At 36.8% G+C, this 21,938-nt stretch overlaps 1 long non-coding RNA gene across 7 annotated transcripts in view; it reads left to right on the forward strand.

Annotated features, from left to right (window-relative positions):
- The window catches only part of LOC107054112, a 101,916-nt gene that overhangs the window by 35,946 nt on the left and 44,032 nt on the right, over positions 1-21,938 (forward strand). For 4 of the 7 annotated variants that reach the window (XR_005862469.1, XR_005862470.1, XR_005862472.1 and 1 more), the window contains exons 1-5: positions 6,161-6,283; positions 13,516-13,611; positions 14,718-15,164; positions 16,920-16,992; positions 17,977-18,145. This is a non-coding gene — a long non-coding RNA (uncharacterized LOC107054112). Of the gene's footprint in view, positions 1-6,160; positions 6,284-13,515; positions 13,612-14,717; positions 15,165-16,507; positions 16,635-16,919; positions 16,993-17,976; positions 18,146-21,039; positions 21,086-21,938 lie in introns of those variants that run through there. The other 3 variants (XR_005862471.1, XR_006930961.1, XR_006930960.1) reach the window with 3 other exon arrangements.

Genomic DNA, 21,938 nt, shown 5'->3' on the forward strand with positions numbered 1-21,938 from the left:
AGCTGTTAATAGGGAATTCAGCATACTTCTGCGAAATAAATCTGTAAACTTTTGCCAGTTATAGTTGTTATGCTTTAAGTTAATTTAAGTTCCTTATTTCTAAAAGCCATTTTTAATTCCCCCAATCATTAATGCTTTTATGTGCAGTTATACTGACACATCATTGAAATATGTTTTATCTTGTTATTAAAGTCTGTGAAGAAATAGATGGCGAAATTTCACACTAATTTTCAATAGACAACGAGAAGAAGCTTGCTTATATTATTCCAGCCTCAGGAGAAGTCATCATGACTTTTGTCATGCAACATTACACCTGTGTCCAATGTAAACTTGTCCATTTTGTTGAAGCTACAGCTGAAGTTCTGACTTCAAATTTTGAGGTGAGCTAACTTATAACCATTAGAAATGTATATTTGCCTAACATGGCTGAAGTTCCAGTTAAGAAAGTATCTCAGTTTTGCACAAGAGAAAAGATCAATTGTCTGTAGCCATGTGGTATCTGTTAAGGACAGACACTCAAGCAAGCAGGTGATGAATATACTGCTTCAGAATGAGTTTGCCTTGAACTGTGATAATGAATATAGTATTTTATCATCTGATAATTTTGTTTCAATGAAGAAGTAAAGTGTAGCCCTCATGAGAGGAAGATTCTTTGGTAATTCAGTGAAACAGGGTTGACGTGCACCAAGTGAACATATCCTGTCAAATTCTTACTAGAATCTTTACCTCGTTGAAGGTGCACATTGGGGAAAAAGTAATGAAAAAATTAAAAGCTCCAATTTGTGGAGTGGATTCACAGATGTCTGCTTACACCAGATAATTAATATCTGAGCAAATAGAGGCTTGCACCATAAATAATCAAGGGGAAAAGAGATGTTAGTAAGTATTTTAGCAAGATTTATTGAAGCATTCTTAAGAGTCTAGCCACAAATATTGCATAAAGAGGCAGAAATAGAGGATAGGATGCTTGGTCTGAAATATGCTCAGAGAAGTATATGTAAGCATGAATGATTTGCAGAATTAAGGGAATTTATGACTTACTCTAAAAAAAGCACTTTCTTGAGAGGTGGGTAAGGGATTTTACAGTGCATTTTGAATAGCTGATTTCCTTTGTGATTGGAACACTAAGGACACGTCAGAAGCCTGGAGGGGGCAGGAGGAAGGGCTTGATGGTGTGCCAACTTGTTAAGTTGAAAATTTTTTTTATACCTCTTAAGAGGTAAATATATATCAACATTGAAATTCCATCTGAAATACTCATGTAAGAATGATAAAATTCGGGGGGGGGGGGAACCCCTGAAAAGCAAAGTTCAATTCCAGGTCTATTTTCTGGCTAAACTTTGTGAGAGACCTTCTGGCCACAAGTATGGAACCCAGGGCTCCTATATCAGCATGTACCTCAAACTACCAACAATTCACAAAACTTGTACTGATTGAATGAATGATGAATTTTAAAAAGTATTGCCAGTTGTCCATTCACAGATAAGAGCTTTAACTTGGTATTTAGGATGTTTTTTTTTTTTTTTTTAATAAATATCTTACTAGGGATAGTATTTGTTGCTCCATGCACGACTCCTTCCCTGGAGCTGTCTGCCAGCAGTTGTAGGTAAGCCCAGCTCAGCCAGCCAGCCAGTGTGAACAATGTGTTGGAAATGTGAGCATAAGATTACTGTGTGTGTTCTTCTAACTAAGGCTTTTGTAAAGGTTAAGGTAAGAATTGCCATAGCTGAGTGATTAAAGCCTTACTGAGAACTCATCTCACTAGACATTGAGGAGTTGTGTATCTACATTTAAACTGGTCAAGGTGAGCTCCTTTTGTTATCTGGCAGATTTTGTTATCAATGTGAAGCTAATTACCTTCAGACATGCTTATTTTCCTCTACTGCAATGTAAAGCTAGGATGGCTGGCTTATGTGTAGATGCCTTGTGTAGCTTAGACACTTGAGCCCTCAATCTCATTGAACTTCCACCCTCACTTTGTAAAATGCTGATTTTATTTCCTATTCTGATTCTTTTAAATTATTTTTATTTCTCATGTAAACAATGATTTGTTAAATATGTTCCCTTCAGTCATCTAAATAACTTCAGAATAATTGTGCTTCTAGGTAATGCTTAATTTTTTCTTCTTACTGATCTGCACCTACCACCTGGAAGATGTATAATTGATTATACTTCCACTAGAAGATCATTAGCACAACACAGTACAGGAATAACAAAAACTGTCATGGGATCACCGCTGTGGAATAGGGGTTTAACTTTTACATTATTTCTGAGTATTTTCAAACAGATTTATATTTCCAGAATGAGGAAAGTACGTACTTGTTTCTCAGCACTTCTCAAACTGTCAGAGTTTCTGTATGATACCCTTCTCTTTTTCCACTTGATGAATTGATTGATCTTTATCAAAGCCATTGAGAAGAATGGATGAGGACTAGTGCAAAATATCTTAATACTTCAGATTATTGCTAGTTCTTATGATACTATATCAGGTAAATCCTAGTGAAAAAAAGTCCTTTTGAACTTCTGAGTGGTGTCAGCATAAAATATAGACCTCTCAATTTTCCTGAGTGATAGAACCACTTGAATGCCTTTTCCCCTCAGTGTCTTTCAAAAGCAGTGAATTTAAGATTGGAGAGAGATGCACTTCTGGTCCCATCTCTGTAGCAGCCTATAGCTGTCTGCTATTTCTATTGCTTTTATCTCCTTTTATGAAATATTTTTTCAGCGTTTTCTTGATAAAATTGATTGTGACTGCTATTTAGATGTGTTAGAGTTCTGTGTCACAGCACTGCAGGACTGTGTCTATGCAGAGAGATTAGCTTCTCTTTCTGTATTACTCCTATTGCTCTCTCTGCTGTCCTCAGTGCACTAAACAAGGACTTTACATCTGAAGTGACTAGAAATTTGTATGCTTTGTATTTAATTACACTGCTTTTTTAGGAATCAAGGCAATGAAGTTATTCAATTAGCACGAGGCTTGCTCCTTCTGAATTGTAATTCCCATTTGATCGCCAGTTATTGAATTTGTGATTGTGAGATTTATTGAGTTTCTCTAAGATCATCCTAAACTCCCTGACACTGATGAGTAATGCTTGGCAAAGCTATGAAATATGAAACAGCTTCTCAAAGCTGATGTGCAAGGGTGAGCAAGTTAATGTATATCAAAGCAAGCATGCATTTTTTATGAATGATTTGTCTGTACTTTGTCATTTGCAAAACAGTCCAGCTACATATCTTACCAGGATTCCCCCTCTATCGTAAAAAGATTGGCTTGCTATGCTTTTCTTGGGCAACATTTCAGCAAACATCACTATCAAAGAATTAGTTAAATACGGCCTACATATGATCTGCTGTTGTTTGTGTTCCACAGCTGTTCATCTCATAGCGGAAGTTATTAGTTTTTATGGGTACTATTTCTGCATAATGCCCATTACTAGATCCTGAAAGTACTGAACAACTCCCCTATTGCAAAGTTTGCTCATAAAGAACTCAACTTACAGAATCTATAAGGGTACCACAGAGTTCTTCTCTTGTTATTGAACTGAAATTACAAGTCTTCAGGGGTAGAGAACTAGAACAAAATGTCTTGGAAGTAGACATCGTTTGAGTGAGACTGAAAATCATCTACATGAATGTGTAGCATATTCTGTTCTATAATCCTAGAATTGCAGAACAAATATATGAAGAAACACTACATTGTAGTGCATAGTTATGCTGAAGGGGAAATTAAATTGCATGTTTTATGTGTTAAGAAGAATTTTTGTTCATTTGGCCAAGTTGATTTTGGATTTCTACCTATTTTTACCTGTTTTCTCCACTTACCTATTAATCAGTGTCTTGTCATCTATCTTCATTTACTCAGGTTTACCGTACAATGGGACATTGCTCATCCTAATCTTTTTTGGCAATCTCTATTTGACATTGTTCATTATAGTTTGCCTTTTAGTGTGTCACTCTTTCTACCTGACGCTGTTTATCTTCTCTCATCATGCATTCGTCTGGTGATTGTTGTCTAATATCATTAGTCTTGGCAGTTGTTCACTGACAGCGTTTTTCTTCTGGTGGGTTAATTATCGTAACTCAGTGATAATACGGGGAGGAGAAATTTCCTTCTTTCCAGACATACTGGAAAGTGTCCAATGGTGGTTTTGGATTATACAATGGCTTAGGCTGGCGGGGACCTTAAAGATCATCTAGTTCCAACCCCCTTGCTATAAGCAGGATTGTCAGTCACCAGACGAGGCTGCTCAGGACCCCATCCAACCCGTCCTTGAATGCTGCCAGGGATGGGGCATCCACATCTCTAGGTATCTTGTTCCAGTGCCTCACCACTCTCTGAGTAGAACAGAATTCCTCCTAAAATCTAACCTATATCTCCCCTCTTGCAGTTTAAAGCTATTCACCCTTGTCCTGTCAGTGATATGCTGCCCAAAAAAAGCATGGCAAGCTAACCTTTTTATGATAGAAAGGGAATCCCAGTAAAGTTCGTATCTGGATTGTTTTGCAAATGACTCTTCTCTGTAAAACAAAGACTAACTGATCTCTATTTCTCTAAGGTTTCTCTCGGAATGAAGTTGATGAAAGGTCTCTAAGTCCTAGCTGAGCTATGTTAACCACTTTGTGTCTTTAAACACTGGAAAATAGTGACAGTTACTTCACTGTAACTTCACTGTAAAGTAGAAAGCGTTTTTGTAGATTTGATGTGGATTAAAACAACACTGAGACATCTATGGCTGAGGAGCTTACAAGGGTTTTCCTTTTAAAAGATGACATATGATAATTTGTTTGAGCTTTATTATGTTTGAGCATTGTTATTTACCACAAAATAATACATGTGTCTTGTTGTACTGTCTGTACAGCTTTAATATCCTAGCAATATAGGTCAAAATTTCATCTTCAGAAATAAAAGGACTTTTCTGGAAGTCTTATGTATACCGTATACCTCCTGCTGACTTTGTATTTTACACCTAAGTTTAAACATAAATTGGAAGAGCTGAAAGTAATAAGTAGACTTGATAGCAGTAACTTACAGTTCATATTATTGATGAGTTCTGAAACAAATTCTGAACAATTGATTGACTATGTAGAAAATTTCAGACAACAAAACTATTTTTTTAAAGAAGAAAAAATGAAGTTTTTATGAAGATCTGCACAGACAAATACAAGTCTTTTCAGCAAGTCTCTACTATTAGAGAGATGGGGTTTTACTAAAACACATTTGCCTTCTAATGTAAAGTACTCTGATTTAATCAGGTGTATACAGTGATTTGTTTGAAGAAATAGTGTGTTGGTTTTAGAGACTTAATCCCAACTTGTGCAAACAATGAAAAATGACCTCAGTTTTCTGAAAGTATATTCACTGTAATGTGGGCATCACATTTGAGTCTTTCTGTCATTTCTACCAGAAGTGAAGTCTTTGACTTCATTTGTTGTAAACGTACTGAAAGATTCTCTGTACTTATATATAGAGGAGGAAAAATGTGTGTGGAAAAAAGAGCAAACACCTTTATTTGCAGCAGGAAATGTCAGAAAATGATCAATAGTTGAACACAATTTCACAGATTATCTTTGGAGTTCATTAATCAGTAAGTTAGCTTTTTTGACAGATGCAGTCATACGAGATACAAAAAAAAGGAAGTTACATTGGTTGATATTTTATGTCCTTTACACTAGAAAGTGCACGAAAGGTTAGTGAATAACAAATACCACGGTGTCCATGCTGTGCAGTGTCAGGAACTCTGGGCTCATCACAAAATAAGGTTTGCTCTTTCATAATCTTATCCACATCCACTTCACTTTACAAACATTTGTTTCAGCAAAGATTAAGTTCATAGCTGTGAATGGCTCAAGGCCATCCAAGGTTCAGAATCAAGGTTGTTGGAGTTTTCTGATCCTACAAATCTTTTGAAGTAGGAATGTTTGGAGTATCCATAGATACCTTTTGATGAATTATGATGTCAATGTATTGATGATGCACATATATATTCAAGTAAGTAGGTAAAATAGTCCATTTCAAAAAGACGCTATGTTTTTACTCATCCGTTTCTCATAACACAGCAAATTAGAAATGGGTTTCACATTTGTATTGATTTCAGCATCTTGGATTGCACTTACACTGAAATATCCCAGGATATTTCCCAAGGATACTTATCCCAGCAACTTACACTGTTTGCTTATTCTGTATAGGCAGTGACCTCCTCCCAGGACTCCACTGTGCACAACTGTCATACAGCTCAACACTGTTGTCCCTGGATTACCTCGCTGCTTTGATCTGTCACTGAAGGTAAGCGCGTAATATGCCTGGTACTCTAACTAATGATATTCAGTCTCTCAAGGCAAGACAAAATGTAACTTAATTCAGCAGAAACAAAAGTAGGTCATCATGCTGGTTTTACTTTAATGTCACATTAGCTATATCCTTTCACTAACACACTTCACGTTTCCTTGTAATAAACATCCTTCGAGTATGAACAGTGGCAATTGTTGGAAAGAATTCTTTCTTTTGCTTCAGTCTTGTTTCTGTTGGAGTGGAAATTGCTGATGTGCAAATAAGACTATCTCCTTGTTTAAATCATTTGGAGAACTGATTGCGGATATTCTGAGTGCTTCAATAGGTGCTAGAATCTCTGTTAATTTGATTATAGCACAAACACCAGAAAACTGCACTACCGTGGTGGTTTCTGCTGACAGTCCTGTGGTACTGCCAGTGAAGAATAACGTAAAAATATTGTGAGTGTAGGACAAATAAATGAATAACACAAAGCACGTCACTTGTCTAAGCCTGGATATTCTGTAACCGGAAGGCATCTATTTCATATGTGATGGAAACTTCAAAGAAGACTGATGTAATGTAATATAATTTATAACGGCTCTGAGAAGGTGGTATGTATATATACATATATATATATATGTGTGTGTGTGTGTGTGTGTGTGTGTATATATCCTGTATACAAAATACACACACACACACATACATATACAATCAAACCTATATAGTTGTCTTTGAACTAACGCTTTACAGAAGTGAGGAGAAGAATGGGATTAGAGGTGAGCCCACGCTTTTCAAGAGTGAGTGATTACTTTCCTGTTCCTTTCATAGGCCTTGAATTACACCTCCCTAAAGAAACCTTGATAAGAAAATTTCAAATGCTAATTTCTCAAAAGCAGATACACCAGCAGACAAACAATATTGAGGCTATTTAAGGAAATGATGGCCATGTTCCTCTTAAGTTTGTCTAGGGCTATTATTTCTCTAACTTCTTAATAATTCTTTATCTTACTTAGTTCTTTTTACTAAATACTTATTTTCATTTTATTTTATTTTTTACTTCTACAGAGATTACGTGACTGTGTAATGTTATTGCCATAGTGAATACTGTCTGATATCAAGGGGATGAAAATCAAGAGTTGTGAAACTTAAATGTTGTGCCACTCATGGTATTCATCAAGAAGCACTGTTACTAGAGAAACATGAAGATGAGTTCTGAAAATTTCATTGTGAAATGAAAGTAATTCTGTCTTAAACTAGAAATGATTTTGTCTTATGTGTATGTGTGTATATACATATGCAATGTACATATATATTTTGTAGAAAGCCAGGAATTTTAATATTGCTTTTACAGTATTCTGATTGTTCTCCAAAACATGTTCATGCTGTCACACTTCCCGAGTTAAGTGATAGTCTAATTAGTGGATGTCACTGTGCCACTTATGTCAATTGACGTTCATTAGCTGACGGAAGGCGGGAGAGACACAGAAGGCTTTCAGCTCACAGGGTGGGGGAATCAGCCAGCTTTGTCCATCTTTTATACAGACACACTAGGATAAAAGGGAGTGAAGAAGAGGAATTAGCTGTGGTACTTATTTTCAAATACCTTGACTGAAGTGTTCATACTAACTATGGGTAGAACATCAAAGCCCAAGAGGACTTGCTTTCCTCCCTCATGTTGAAGGATAGAAAAGAAAGAAGCTTACAAACTTGTCTTGTGAAAGGAAAGACAGGGAGAGACCCCAAGTTCAGAGCACCCCTGGAATCCGTAAAGGGAAAATCTCTTCATTTTCATTCAATGTTTCAACTTACAGTACCCTTCCATAAAATAATATATGCAGTATTTGGGAAGGGTTATACCTACCTGTTTCAGTAAACAAACCTTAGTCTCACTTCTCATCTTGTGTGATTCAGTACATAAAGTAAATCAACTTGCATGGTCTTGCATTGCTATTAGCCACTCACTTAGAAGGAAAAGAATGGGGAAAAATATGCCTGCCAACTTCAGTCTTTGAAGTTTGTATTTTTTCTGATGTTTCTGCAGACAGTTCACTGCATTGTTACCCAGAGTCCGTGTGATTACAAAGATAAGTAGGGCTCCATTCTCTTCCTGAGTTAATGATTAGATGTTAATTTTATATTTAAGAGGAAATTATTAATCTCTGATGTTAACAGATCTTAACCCTGAATTTGACTATGCATACAGTAAAATTTTCTTTCACTGTGTTTGATCCGTTCACATTAGTGCCTTAAAACAATCAATATCACACTGTGTTTAGAATTATCTTTTAAGGGACACAAAGTATTCAGGTGGAAAAAAAATCTCAAGAGACCAGCATGAAACTAATAAGGTTTGCTAATAGCTTTTACTTTCCTAATTTAAAGGGAAGCCAAAGTGTAGGCTCTGAATACCCAGACCCTTAATTGGATATTGATCTAAATAAATATTCCTTTTCTAAGTACCTGTTATAATCACTTATTGCTATTTGTTAGGACACGTTGTATTTATCTTTTCTGTCGAAGTGATACTGCTGTTCTAAATTATATAATGATGAATTAACAGTACACTTTTAATAGACCCATTAGATTCAATTTGATTTATTCAGTATTTGAGTGTAGGTTGAGTATTTTATACAGCGTCAGAAAGAGGAATGCTGAAAGTAATGTAATTATCTTCATTTATACTGCTATTTATTTTTTTTAATTTGCATGGGGCAAGGGCTTATGAAGCGTTTGTGCTGCATCTGGATTTAAACATGCCATATGTGTGGCTTAATACAACATATTCTCCATTTCCATTGCAAGATCCCACTTTCATTGACATTTTCTGTTACTGCCTATGTTTGCATGCTTATTTTTCACTATTATGGCGATTCAATGCATTATTAGCCCAGAAGATTTTGGTGTAAAACAATGTAGGATTGTGGTAGATGCAATTATATCTCTTTTAAGTAGACTTCTGTTGGATAGCAAGGTCTCTTTGAGCTTATGCCTTTATAAATGTCCATTAGATGTATAACTCAACCTCTAAACAATATTTATATTTTTAAAAGGACATTAAAAACTAATAGCTTCATTTTATTCAATGAGATAATTAAACAAATTAATATTGATTGTACCAGTTCAGGGAAACTTTAGAACTGAGTGACTGCATAATTTTTAGCACCTGCAAGTAAGCTGGACTAATGAAAACAGGTACCAGAAAAGACATTTTGATGCTTTCTGGAATAGTCCACGGCATTATGAGAAACGACAGAAGCCAGTACTCAGTCTCATGTGAAATCCTAACGGCAGTACCAAATCTGGGTTGATTAAAAGAAAACAAACTGCCAGAGCTCTGTGAAACCTGTTGATGTTTCTAGACAAAGCCACACAAAGCAAGTTGGTCCAGCAGCCAGGTGGGGAATTGGAATGATGGAGACCATCTTGCTGGTATACCGACTGTAGAATTATTTTTCAGAAGCATACAGCGACACAACCTGAGACAGATTCCTGTCTTACCTCAGTGTAGATGAAGTGGAAAACACTTCCTGTGTAGGAAGCATTAGCCAAAAATATTTGAAAGCAGAAATGTTTGTGCCTTCTATTGCAAGACAGAAACAGTACATCAACATCATTCCAGTTTATAAGTAGGCAAACTGTATGCAGATCTTATCAGCTATAAAGGAAGGTAACACCAAAACAGTAGTTTTCTCTTTAGAAAGAAATCTTGTGATTACTTGTCATCTGGGGATATTGCAATAAATACATTCTTGGAGAGGAGAGCAACACTATCTTCTGGATTTCTTACAAGCTTTTCCCACAATATATTATTCCATTTGTGATGAGGAAATATCTCAGAAATGCAATTATGTATTCTTCTGGTTCTAATCAGGGACTTTTATATATATATATATATATATATATATTTAGTCCTATTTGTTAAAATGTATGTGCAAAAATGCTAAAGAATATATACAAAGATACAGGCAATGTATATTTCCTAGTTGAATAATAGCTGTAAATCATAAACATAGGAAATAAACTAACCTGTTGACAAAATAAGTAAATAAAAGTGCAGTGCCATGAAGTTTAGAGATAGAACTTGCATAACAGAACAGGTGAAACAAGTCTGTACAGATTAATTTTTGGGCTTTTATATTTAATTGGATTTCTGATGCTTTAGTTGCTATAAAGCTGACCTGCAGGTGACTTAGTATCTTAAACATGCCAAGGGCATGACGCTTAACCATGCCAAGAGGCTTAAGTAATGAATGTCTTTGATAGAGTGTTTGGATACCCGAAGTTACATTTATGACCCTAGAGTTTTTGGAAGATCCCAGCATCCCAAACACGTTTGGTATCAATAAAAAATCACTGTGCATATATAATTAGTGAATCAATTCTATTTTGCCATCTTGTATGGAGCCTCTGAATCTGATAGTTGTCTAATTCATGATTATTTCAAAAGCTCACTACTAAATCTTTAATCATTTACATACTTCATTGGAAGCCTTTCCTATAGAAGTTACTACTTTGGGAAATGTTCTGACTACAGTGTGATTTTTTAAATATATTTTTTTAATTTCCCTCCTCCCCCCTCTATGTATAGCTATATTATATTTAGGCAACTTCATCCACAGCTGCCTGTAGCTGTGTGTGTACCTGATGCTGAAAAGCCTTTCTTTCCTGACAATGCCTTTCTATTGAAAATCCTATGCATCTTTATAAACTGCTTTGGAGTAAATATATGGTAATATATTAACCTTCTAAATGATGAGTATTATAGTATATGAGTGCCTTATAGTAAAGTCATGAGATAAATCAAGACTTATAAAACAGTGGTAGTTCACTGAAGTAAATACAAATTCCAGGTAGATCTAGCAAATTTTGCATGTTGACCACAAAAGCAGGTTAGATTAAGCTTTCAGGTGTACTATCTCAGCAGTCTTTTTGTTGCTAGAGGTCTTACACGAACAATAGTGCCTTAAGGTAGAAGCTCTAAAGCAGGCAAAAATGAATTCTCAGATTTCTTACTTACTGTAGAGCTTTTTAAAAAACTGAAAACAACAGGTAGTGATAAGCAATTAAACGTCTTTATACTGTGTGCCATATTTACTAATAATTAATTGATGGAGCTAGCACTTTCAGAAGAAATAAGCAATGATCCAAGTGATCTACATCCATTCAGATTAGAGGGAAGAAAAGGACAGTATAATTGATATGGTTCATATGGTTATTATAGCAGTCTTTAACTGTAACTGGAAGAAATGTCTTGCCTTGTTTCAGAAAAGAAGTGCAAACTAAATACTCTTGTCATTGTTAGGAAGTATTAAACATGCTCTTTGGTTTAATTCCTTCTAGTGCAGCATTAAAATTCATGAACATCAGTGTAAACAGAAAGCTTCCTTTCATCATTCATTAAAAATGACAAAATGCACCCAAACAGCTGAAAAGCTCATATTACATTAAAGATTTTAATGCATATATACATACATATGTCTAGAGATGCACTCCAGAAGTCTTTTTGTGCAAGATTTGCATGCAAATATTTTTGCTTTTCTTAAGTACCAAGGGCAGTTGAGCATTGAAATCTTGTTACTCATAAGCAAAATAAAATGCAGTGAAGGCAAAAGAGAGGATAAATTCACTAATAATGAACTGAGGTTACTTTAATTTTTAAGGTAGCATATATTTACAATCATTACAATTTCTGAGTTCCTTGCGTGGTAACATATCCCACACTTTATGCTTCTAGATAGGTTGAACAAACTTCCTGCTTTGGCAGACCTCCATGGTACGTACAGGTAAACATATGGTGGACTTTGTGACCATGACTGGGAGGGGGAAAAAAACATTAGGAGAAAAAAACTTCTGTATTTCTGGTATGGCCAACAGACAGTCTTGACTTATCTTTAATAGTTACTGACTGTGCTTAGTATAGGAGTAGACGTTCTGATCAGCTTTGTAGGAGTTTCATCCAACTTGCAGGAGAACAGGTAGTGGTGTTGAGTGCTTTTGAAATTCTCATAGTAGTTTTTCAAGTTAACCTTGTCAGAATGAGGAAATAGCTGTGTTTATTTTTTTTATCTCTGCTTCTAGATTATTGTCTACCCTGAAATGCATCTTCAGTTCTATCTCCAAGTTCATATGAATTGTGACTATAATTTTTATTTTTAAATAAGTCTGATGAGGTGCAAGTGATATTTAAGGTCCTAAGGAAACATCTCATAGCTCATTATGGCAAAAAATACATTAAATGGACTATACTGATTTCAGACCATTTCATGATCAACTTATGCTTTTTCTCACATCATGCTGAGCCTTCTTTTTAGAATCCATCTCTGATTTGCAACAGCCTCTAAGTCACTGTGTTCCTTCTTTCAGAGATCTTTATTAGGGAGCTGAACTGACTTTACTGGAAGCCAGTCAAGCATTCCAGATCCCTGGCTCTCTTAACAGAGTCAGAGCCTTCCACACCACAAAACACATACAAGTCACTGCAGATTAGAGGCACAACATTGTTAAAATGAGTGGTACTTTAAATACACTGTGTGTAACTGTGCTAATAAAATGTGTTACTCAGATTTTTAATCCTCAGCCTACAAATTCAATTAATTTCCAGGGAATCCAATTTTGAAATACAAGAACTTTGCTCATCTTCTATCACCTTGTAGAACTTCAGCATCTCATACTCTATTAGAAGGAATTTCATATACAGTCATGCCATCTTGGCTTAAGAGGCATGTAATTTTTGCAGCAGGAGTGTAGTGGTGTTTAAAGACAAGGTGATAAACAAAAGTTCCAAAGCCATTCATTACCTTTAGGCTTCTCAGCCTCCACCATGACATCCTGTTTATCTCAGAAATGTTGGCAGTATTCCATCCTCCAGTCATTTATTTTTAATGTAATTAGATATTATATGTTAGTGGGTGAGGGTTATTGTTTAAGGACACTGCTGGACCTGTATTACCTCCTGCTCAGAAGAGTAATCTGATACCACACATTTATTGTAAAGATTTCTTACCCAGTTACTTCCAGTTTCAGAGCAGCCAACAGTACAGTGCTACATCCTAGAAGGAGGAGGGTGTCCTGGGAAAATCTGGGCATGATCCCAGATAGTGATATATGGTATTCATATACTAATGCTGTGCTGCTAGTCACTGGCAAATAATGGAATTATTCTCAGTATACAAATAGTTTTGACCTCAGAGTGTAGAATACAGCAAAGAGCAGTGCACTGACATAATTATCTTCTTGTCCTGCAGTTGCTGTTTGTTGGCTAATTCTCTGGTGGGTGGTTCAGATACAAGGCCCCGAAACCTCAAGAAGGCAAGAGGTCAAAGGATGCAACAGAGGTGAAGGTATGAGTCACCAACTTACTGGATTTGAAGTGTTGTTGTATTGGAGAGAGCCTTAAAAATATAAGTTACATGTGGATGAATCTTAATTAGTCATAGGTTCACAAAGAGCAGGCACAGGTGCTGAACAGAATGTGGGAAACAGTACTGGATCCTGATGATATGATGCAATAGATGCATTTACATTACGGAAATTCATTGAAAAATAATTCCTATGAATAGGAAATCTGAGGTTTCTAAACTTCCATTTTGAAAATATACTAGAAGTTTTTCCAGCTGTGATAATAGCTTCCTCTATTTAAGATAGGGTAAAATACTGCTTGTGTTTAAACCAGGACTGCGAGGAGCTATCTACAGGGCAACTAATTGAAATGCGTTGTCACTGTCCTTCCAGGGCATTACTTTCTTAATCTCGCCAGTACAATGTATACTGTTTTTACTTGCTTACTCCCTAGACATAAGAAGCTATCTAGTCCATGACTGCATGTGCAGCTCTGTGTTTAGATTACGGTAAGTGCTTACAGCATCTTACAGAAGGAATGGTTATTCTTTCATGGCCACTGCAGCTTGACATCTGCATAGAATTTATGAGCGAAAGGCAAATGTAATTAAGATAAGGACTACACCAGTCTTGTTGGTAAACAAGTAACTCACAGCTTCCAAATAACTTGCGCCAAATTCAGACAAAATTATACAGTTAGGATAAGAAGAAACAAAAGAGCAATAAACAATAAGCGATTTCAACCAGTGAACTTATTTTCTCCATAGGGTGAAGGAGTGGTCAAGGAATTTAGTCTCAGTAATGGGACCATTAAATTAATACATCCACGGTCTTATTCTGTTATCTTTTGCTTAGCTGAATGCACCTTCATTTTGGGATCAAGTCTCTTTGGGACCAAATAGTATGATAAAGCTCAGGAGGAATCAATTTTCCCTTGTGCTTTTAGGTATGCTTCTAGCAAGAGACAAGTTACCTTGAAATCTCTTTCATAGTGTTATGTCTCTGCCAGGCTGAGTTCTAAAGCAGGAATGTGTTCTCCGCTGTCTTAATAGCCTGACTCTTTTGTGCTGCAATTTCTTTTAATTATTTTCTAAATTCATTTTTAAAGGAAAAGAGTCGTGGCAAATAAACCTTACTATGACCTCCAGAAGTCAACAAGCTCTGTTTTGATGTTAGAAGGGAGATGAAAATAGAATATATATATAAAAGAAGAAACAAATCCAAAGATTACTGAAATTCAACAGTGCTTCAGATGATCACTCTTCAGTGAAGAAAAGGACTTTTCACTCTCGACATAGGGCAATGCCTTTGAAATCGATGAGCTTAAATGAAGCATAGACTGGGGACATCTACCGTTCTCATCACAGCTGCTGCCACATCATGGAGAGTATTGCTAACACAATGGAAGAGGAATTAAGCTGCCCATCTGTGCAAAGTAGGCTGTTTTGTCTGCTCACGGTTGATTAGTGGGAGCAAATGGACTTTTGCTAATGTTGGGGGCACAGTTCTGGAAGATGGAAGACCCACATTCGAGTCCCTCCTCTTGCTGATTAAGGTAAGAGATTTTATTGTTTCAGTATATTGCATTGTTTCAGCCGTATGTCAGTGCTACTGCACAACCGTAGTGATGTTACCCAAGTTTGAGTTTGCCCTTGTCAAGCCAAGTAGGGATGACTGAACTTGGTAGATTTGTCTCTACAATGCTTACTAGTTACATCCACACCTTATTAGAAATGTGCCAGAGCTTCCTATAGGAGTCTGATGTACTTCAGCATTCCACTACTGCTGAACATTATATCATCCTTCACCAAATTCATTTTCATGACTTCCAGTGTGTTCTACTCCAAAAAAGGGAGGGGCTCAGGCCTGTTGGTATTTGCACAACACCCAATAAATTACCTATAGTTTTGATAGTGGAAGACAGCAGTCCATATTTCATCAGCTCAGGAATCTACAGAACCTTCACTGATGTTTTTTCTGCTTCTTTCCAAAAATTGAAAGGCAACATTTGGGGGGGAGAGAGTAATCATATTTGTTTCCATACTTAAAGAGCACATGAAATTATAGACTATTTTACTCACCTGAAGGTACCCGTTTCAGCATACATTTCTGTTCTGTTCGTTTTGTTTTTCCAGTCAAGTATTTTGATAAATTTATTTAATTTCTGGTGGTGTATGGAAGAAAAGCCTGAAGCCTGGTTACTCTGAGATGGAAATGCTGTTTGGTTTTCAGGAGTTTCAGCGACTCGTAAAAAGAAACATGTCCCTCATATTGCAGAAGTAGAAAGTACCAAAAAGGTCATGTTCCATAAAGGTTTGAGTTAGAGAAACCTTGCTAAATCTTGAAGGAACGTGAATCACTTTACAGATCTTAGCAGTGCAAAATGTGACTGAGTTGAGCCCCAGACGTGAGAAAGACTTGTACCTGCTACACTGCAGTCTCAAGGGATTTCTCCCTGCTCTCACTTTTCATCAGCCGCTGCCATTGCTGCTTTGGACAGGGTTTGCATTTATTACATTTGCTTCTGTTAGGAACAAGAAGTGGGACTTTTCTTCCTCAAGTCCAGCTTTTATCTAGTTACTACTGCTGGTTTGTTGCTTTATACTTCTAAAACCTCAATTGTACTTGCTTTGGGACATTAAACGAAATATACGTTTATAAAATTAGAAAAGCATAACTTTCTTAAAGTCCACTTGGCAGAGTTGATCCTAGTTGTTTAAATTTCTAGTTGAATCTCTACTGAGGTCACTTTTTCTATTATAAAAAAATGGAGCAGCTGGTTAGTGAGGAAAAAAAAGCGTCTGAGACTGGTAAGGAATGTGTTGTCTGAAAGCAGCAGCAGGCAATTAGCAACAGTTAGTGGTCAGTTTTACATTTGAAGGCATTCCTTTAGACAGAGCCAGAAGCTGTTTGCTTTTGAATGGGAAGGTCCAGGAATATTTTCTGGCTGAAGACTTGGCCTGGGAGCAAACTTTTTCAGCTTGATGCAGGAGGTTAGGGAGTGGTTCAGTTGCATCCTGCAAAGGTAAGATACGAGCTGGAGTCTCCCTGCTTCCTCTTCTCTCTGCTGATTTAAAATTGCAAGGCCCGGAAGACAGGAACAAAAGAGTTTCTGCTGGGCTCCCCGAAGCCGGGAGCTGTAACTCCAACGGCAGACGTTGTTGTACTGAGGGAGGTGGTTTAGCGGGGAAGTATTGGTGGAGTGTGAAGGTTGGGCTGCTTGATCTTGGAGGTTTCCAACCTTGGTGATTCTATGATTGTTGACCGCTGTAAGTCCAAGAACATGTGCGTTCATCATTGTCACCAACAGACCATCACACCTTGGACGACCCGCCTTTACCGAAGATCAGCAGCCCCGACACCAAGACATCGCTGGATGAGAGGTGAACCGCTTTGCTTTGTTGTATTTGTATCTCTGCAGGTCTGTCTGTCTCTCCCCCTTTTTCTATCTTTTCTCTTTACATTCTTCTAATCTTTCACTCTTTGCAGTAGCCATTGCTTAATATTATCTTAGAACATTTAGTACAGTAATAATTCCTGAATCAAGGTACTCTTACCTATAACGCTTGCTAATTGTTATTAACGAATTAGCCGATTTTACTTCCAAGTAGTGTATTAATTGTTCGAAAGCTCTCAGTAAATTGGTCTGTGTTATTCCTTTGAGTCTTGGCTGACTCAAGCAGCAGCCCCTGCTGAGTACGGGCGGTGCGACTCAGGAGATGGGAAATGATTCACTTTCCTCGAAACCCACTGAGTGGGACGAGCCAGAATTGAAGAAATTAGGATGAAAATGAATTTAATTTTTTGAATGTGAAAAAACTGTCCAAGCTAAAGGCGGGTTTCGCTAGTGCAAATCAGGTTAAAGCAAGTCTTTTGCAGTTGACTGTTAATCATTTGGAACTTGTTCCTTGAGTGGTCGAGAATCATTTTCTCTGGATTAAGTGGTTAAATAGATCAAAGGGTTCGTTAGTGCTTCGAATAAGTGCTAGAAAGTCCTATTATCCTGCATGCGAAGAGAACCGTCTGCGGTAATCTCCCACCGTTTAAAGAGTTACCCCAAAAGTGCCCTATCCACCTTAATCAATCACATATTAAAGTCATTTTTTCACTAGCAAGCATAAGCGAAAAGGGAAACACTTTGCTCTCAGCTATGCCAGTGATGACTTAGTGAAATCAGTGGGGTTATTCATCTCTAACTAGGGGCAGAATTTGGGTTGTGGAGAGCATGGAACTTCTTGACACATGGGAGTGTTTTATTTTGCTTCTGCTAATTCCCTGGGCATAAAAGACTGGCCTTTTACCTCTTCATTTTTCTAAACCACTCACCTTGTGTTTCCTGACTTAGATTCATTTCGCTATTTTAACAGGTAGCCGTGGAAGGAAATGGCTGCCCCAGTTAGAAGCTGAGAATGAAATGACTCCTTTTCGGCTGCAGCATTAGAGGGGCCTTCAGTAGACCATGTGCTACATGAGCACTCATCTCAGCCTTGGGAACACTCCTGGGATGCACTTTTTTTTTCTCTATCCAACCTCCAGGTATAGCCTCAAATCCAGCTCTACCATTGTCACGAGTGAAATAAGCATTTTTTCCATTGCAGTTTTGTTTACAACTGCCAGATTGCTGTTATCACCCTTTCAGCTGGGATTATTCTAATACTGGAAAAACTTCTTAGAATTATGTTCTCTGTGGTAATTCATCTTGGTTCACAAAGGGTTTTTTGAAGCTTTTGCAGGAAAAAGAAATGGAAATCACTGCACAGCTTACATCACAGTTTTAGAAGATCTTAGGGCTAGCATTACAATAGAAGCAAAAAGCAATTGATCTTTGATTTCCACATTATATGCAGTATGTTAAGAGATGCATCAGTGTCTGACTTATGTTTAGAGAATGCAAATTCTAGAACCGATTCCTTTTACACTGGTTCTTCCTTTTCTAAGGATTTTAGGTGATGTTTCTTCACTCTTCTTTCTGTGTCCTTCAGGCAATGTTTATTTATTAGCCATTATTTTGAGTACAAGTTAATCGGGTATTTTTTTTTTCACTGTAACAAATAAGCCATTTTATGGTTTTTAATTCCATGCTATTTATTGCCCTGGCTGTCACAGCCTGATCTTTGCATTGCTAAAACAGTCAGATGAAATAATCAGGAGAGGAAGGCAGATATCCCCAAAGCCAAAGTACAAGAAGAAATCTGGCCTCTTATGGAAGTATGTGACAGATATTCTAATCTGGTATAAAAATTAGAGAAGTGGAATGTGAATGGAATGAAGGACATTTCTTAAATGTAGCTTGAGTGCTACCTTTTGTAAACCATTTCAATGGTTTGAAGTCGAAGGCAAAGACGAAGTTGTGATTTCCACTCACCCAGGTTATGTGCTGTCTCCACAGACTGGGCGTGGAAATCCCACCCACGATATCTGTGCTCCAGAATCTCCCCTTGCAGCATAAGTTCAGCTCATTTCAAACTACCAATTATTTCTGAAGAGGTTGTGCAGGAGATATTAAATAGGAAAAAGGCGAGGCTAGGAGGACACTCTTGAGATGGAATGGAAAGACTGCGTAAAGATACTGTTACAGTGGCTGCAATTAGAAGTACAAACTATGATCTGATTTGTTGGTGGAACATCAGTCAAAGCGCAGCAGCAGAATTGTTAGAAACAAAGTTCATAGTGCAGTTTCTCAGCCAGTTTTCTAGCACAGGGTGTTACAAAGAGAACATTTTTTAAATATATCCTAAGCTTATTAATCTTATGCAAGCTTGATTACATATTTTAATTGCACTATAATCATTATATGTATCTGCTCAGTGTAATTTTATTTTTTTAATTAAATCCAAATTTTGGTATTAGAGAAGAATTCTGATGTCACATTTACAGTTCATTAGATTCATAATTAAAATGTGTAGCCTGAACAGAGAATTAGTGAATATTTAATTTGGAAAAGCTTTTCATTTCATTGATTCTGTGACGGCCTGAGCTGGGTTTCTGCAAATGAATCGCACATTTAACATTTACAAATCTCACTCCAACAGAAGGATTTCATTCTGCTGCTGCGTGTTGGTGGATTTAAGAGTAATGCATAATACATGTTAAAGGTCCCTATACAGATATACTTCTGTCTCAGTCTCACAGATTTTTAAACCAATGCTAGACAGAAAGAATACATCACTGACGTGCCAGTGTTATATCAAAACATATAAGGATAAAAGCAAATAGGGTCTCTCTCTCTTTTTTTTTTTTTTTTTTTGGCTTGTAGATTTACTAATTCAGGCTATGAAATGGGACAGAATCCATTGTTAACTAGCAGTAAAATTTAATAGTAAGAAAACGTTAGTAGAGTAAAAGAAGGTGTAAAGATAACAAAAAGAAAAATAGATGTCTATAAGGTGGATGACAGTAAGGGCAGAGATAACCTGGTCTTTCAGGAGTGGAAGATGAAGGAGAGAAGGATGTGTTTTGCACTGACAAATGATGGTTATTTTCCATTTCTGTGCCACTTAGTGCAGTTGAGAGGCAGGGAGGGCATGTCATTCCATGAAGCATAAGAGGGTGACGCATCTGCCAGGACTCACAATGGACAAACGTCTGTGATATGTCTATTCTTCCTTTGTCAAAAGAAATATTGTATAGAATAGCTTGTATTTACAGTACACTTAACGATGATATAATCTGGATATTTGGTGGATGATTTTAAACCTATTTTCTTACCATACCCTTTAAAGCCATATCATCTCCTTACCAGTAAGCTTATATTGGCTATAGATAGTATGCATACATACTATATGTATACATATACGTATGTATACATAGGTATATGTGTATACCTGTGTGTGTGTATATATACCTATACATATATATATATATTTATATATGTATATACACATGATGTAGCTGATGAAAATATGACCAACTCAACTTTCTGTTACCTAAAATACAATCTCTCTGTATAGGGACTCTCATTAACATCATATTTATATAGGAGGAAACCATCAAAATCATTTGTCTCTTTCTGGAAGGGAGAGAGAATATGGATTTCAACTTTACTACGTGACATTTTAATTGATGCTTATAAAATATTGTCATTAATAACATTCCCGTTAGTGAATTTTTATGCTTTGCTACATGCATGACGAATAAATAATGAATTAACAAGTTAAAATATATGATAATTTTATTTTCAGATAGAATTCTATTCACTTGAATTAAAAGACAAGTGGTTTTCAAAACAGGGCAGCCTGGTCTGGTGTTTGGTGACCTTGCCCACAGCAGGGGAGTTGAAACTAGATAACCATTACGGTCCTTTTCAACCCAGGCCGTTCTATAATTCTGTGATTCTAGTATTTTTTTTATCTATTATTTCCAACTGTAAGTTAACTGCTCTTTGCAGCCTCAAAGTTACAACTCTGATATATCCTTTTTTTTCATGACAGGCGATGAGGAGAAAGTGAAATGATAGTAGACATGGTAGCAAAGCAAGTAAGTGCCATACAGAAGGAGTCAAGTATATCACTAGCTTGTATCTGTCTTGAATGCCTTTTCACATTTCAGCTTCATTTATATACTGGGAAATTAGAATATTATTAGTGTTATCATGTCATCCTTCTGCTTCAAAAACTAGGCAATTAATTTCTAGTTTTGTGGGTTTTTACTCTGTATGGGTACCTTCTCCCCTCTTTTAATGTCTGTGCTACGTGCACGACATTTGTTTTTTTTATTCCATAGTTTAACTGTTGCAGAGCCTTCTTTTCATGGAAGCTTCATTGCTTTTTCCATTTCAACTTCTTGTGGAAACAAGAAATTCAGCTTTTTGATCAAGTGTGTGTGTGACAGTCTCAGTTTGTGTTTCAGCCTGCTTCAGTTTAACTCTGAGTACTGAAGTGTTTACATTCTCAGTCTCCAACCTTCACAGCGCTAGTGAATGTTTCAGTAGAGGCTTTGCTACAGAAAGTTCAACACCTACTACTTATCTCACTTGTTAAACGTTTTACTGACTTATGTGCAGAATTGTAATGGAAATTTATTGAATTATTATGTTCATTTTTTTTCTGTCCAAGGAATTCAGTATCATAGAATCATAGAATGGCTTGGGTTGGGAGGGACCTCAAGACCATCGTGTTCCAACCCCTTTGCCACAGGTAGTGTTGCCAACTGGTGGATTGTGTAATGGATCAGGCTGCCCAGCGCCACATCCAACCTGGCCTTGAACACCTCCAAGGATTGGGCATCCACGGCCTCTCTGGGCAGCCTGTTCCAGCACCTCACCACCACCAGTATGTGTTCTATAAAACCAGAAAAATAAATGAAAACTGCCTAGGTAAATATATTCAAG

The sequence above is a fragment of the Gallus gallus genome, chromosome 9 (genome assembly GCF_016699485.2).
Source record: "Gallus gallus isolate bGalGal1 chromosome 9, bGalGal1.mat.broiler.GRCg7b, whole genome shotgun sequence".
Lineage (NCBI taxonomy): Eukaryota > Metazoa > Chordata > Aves > Galliformes > Phasianidae > Gallus > Gallus gallus.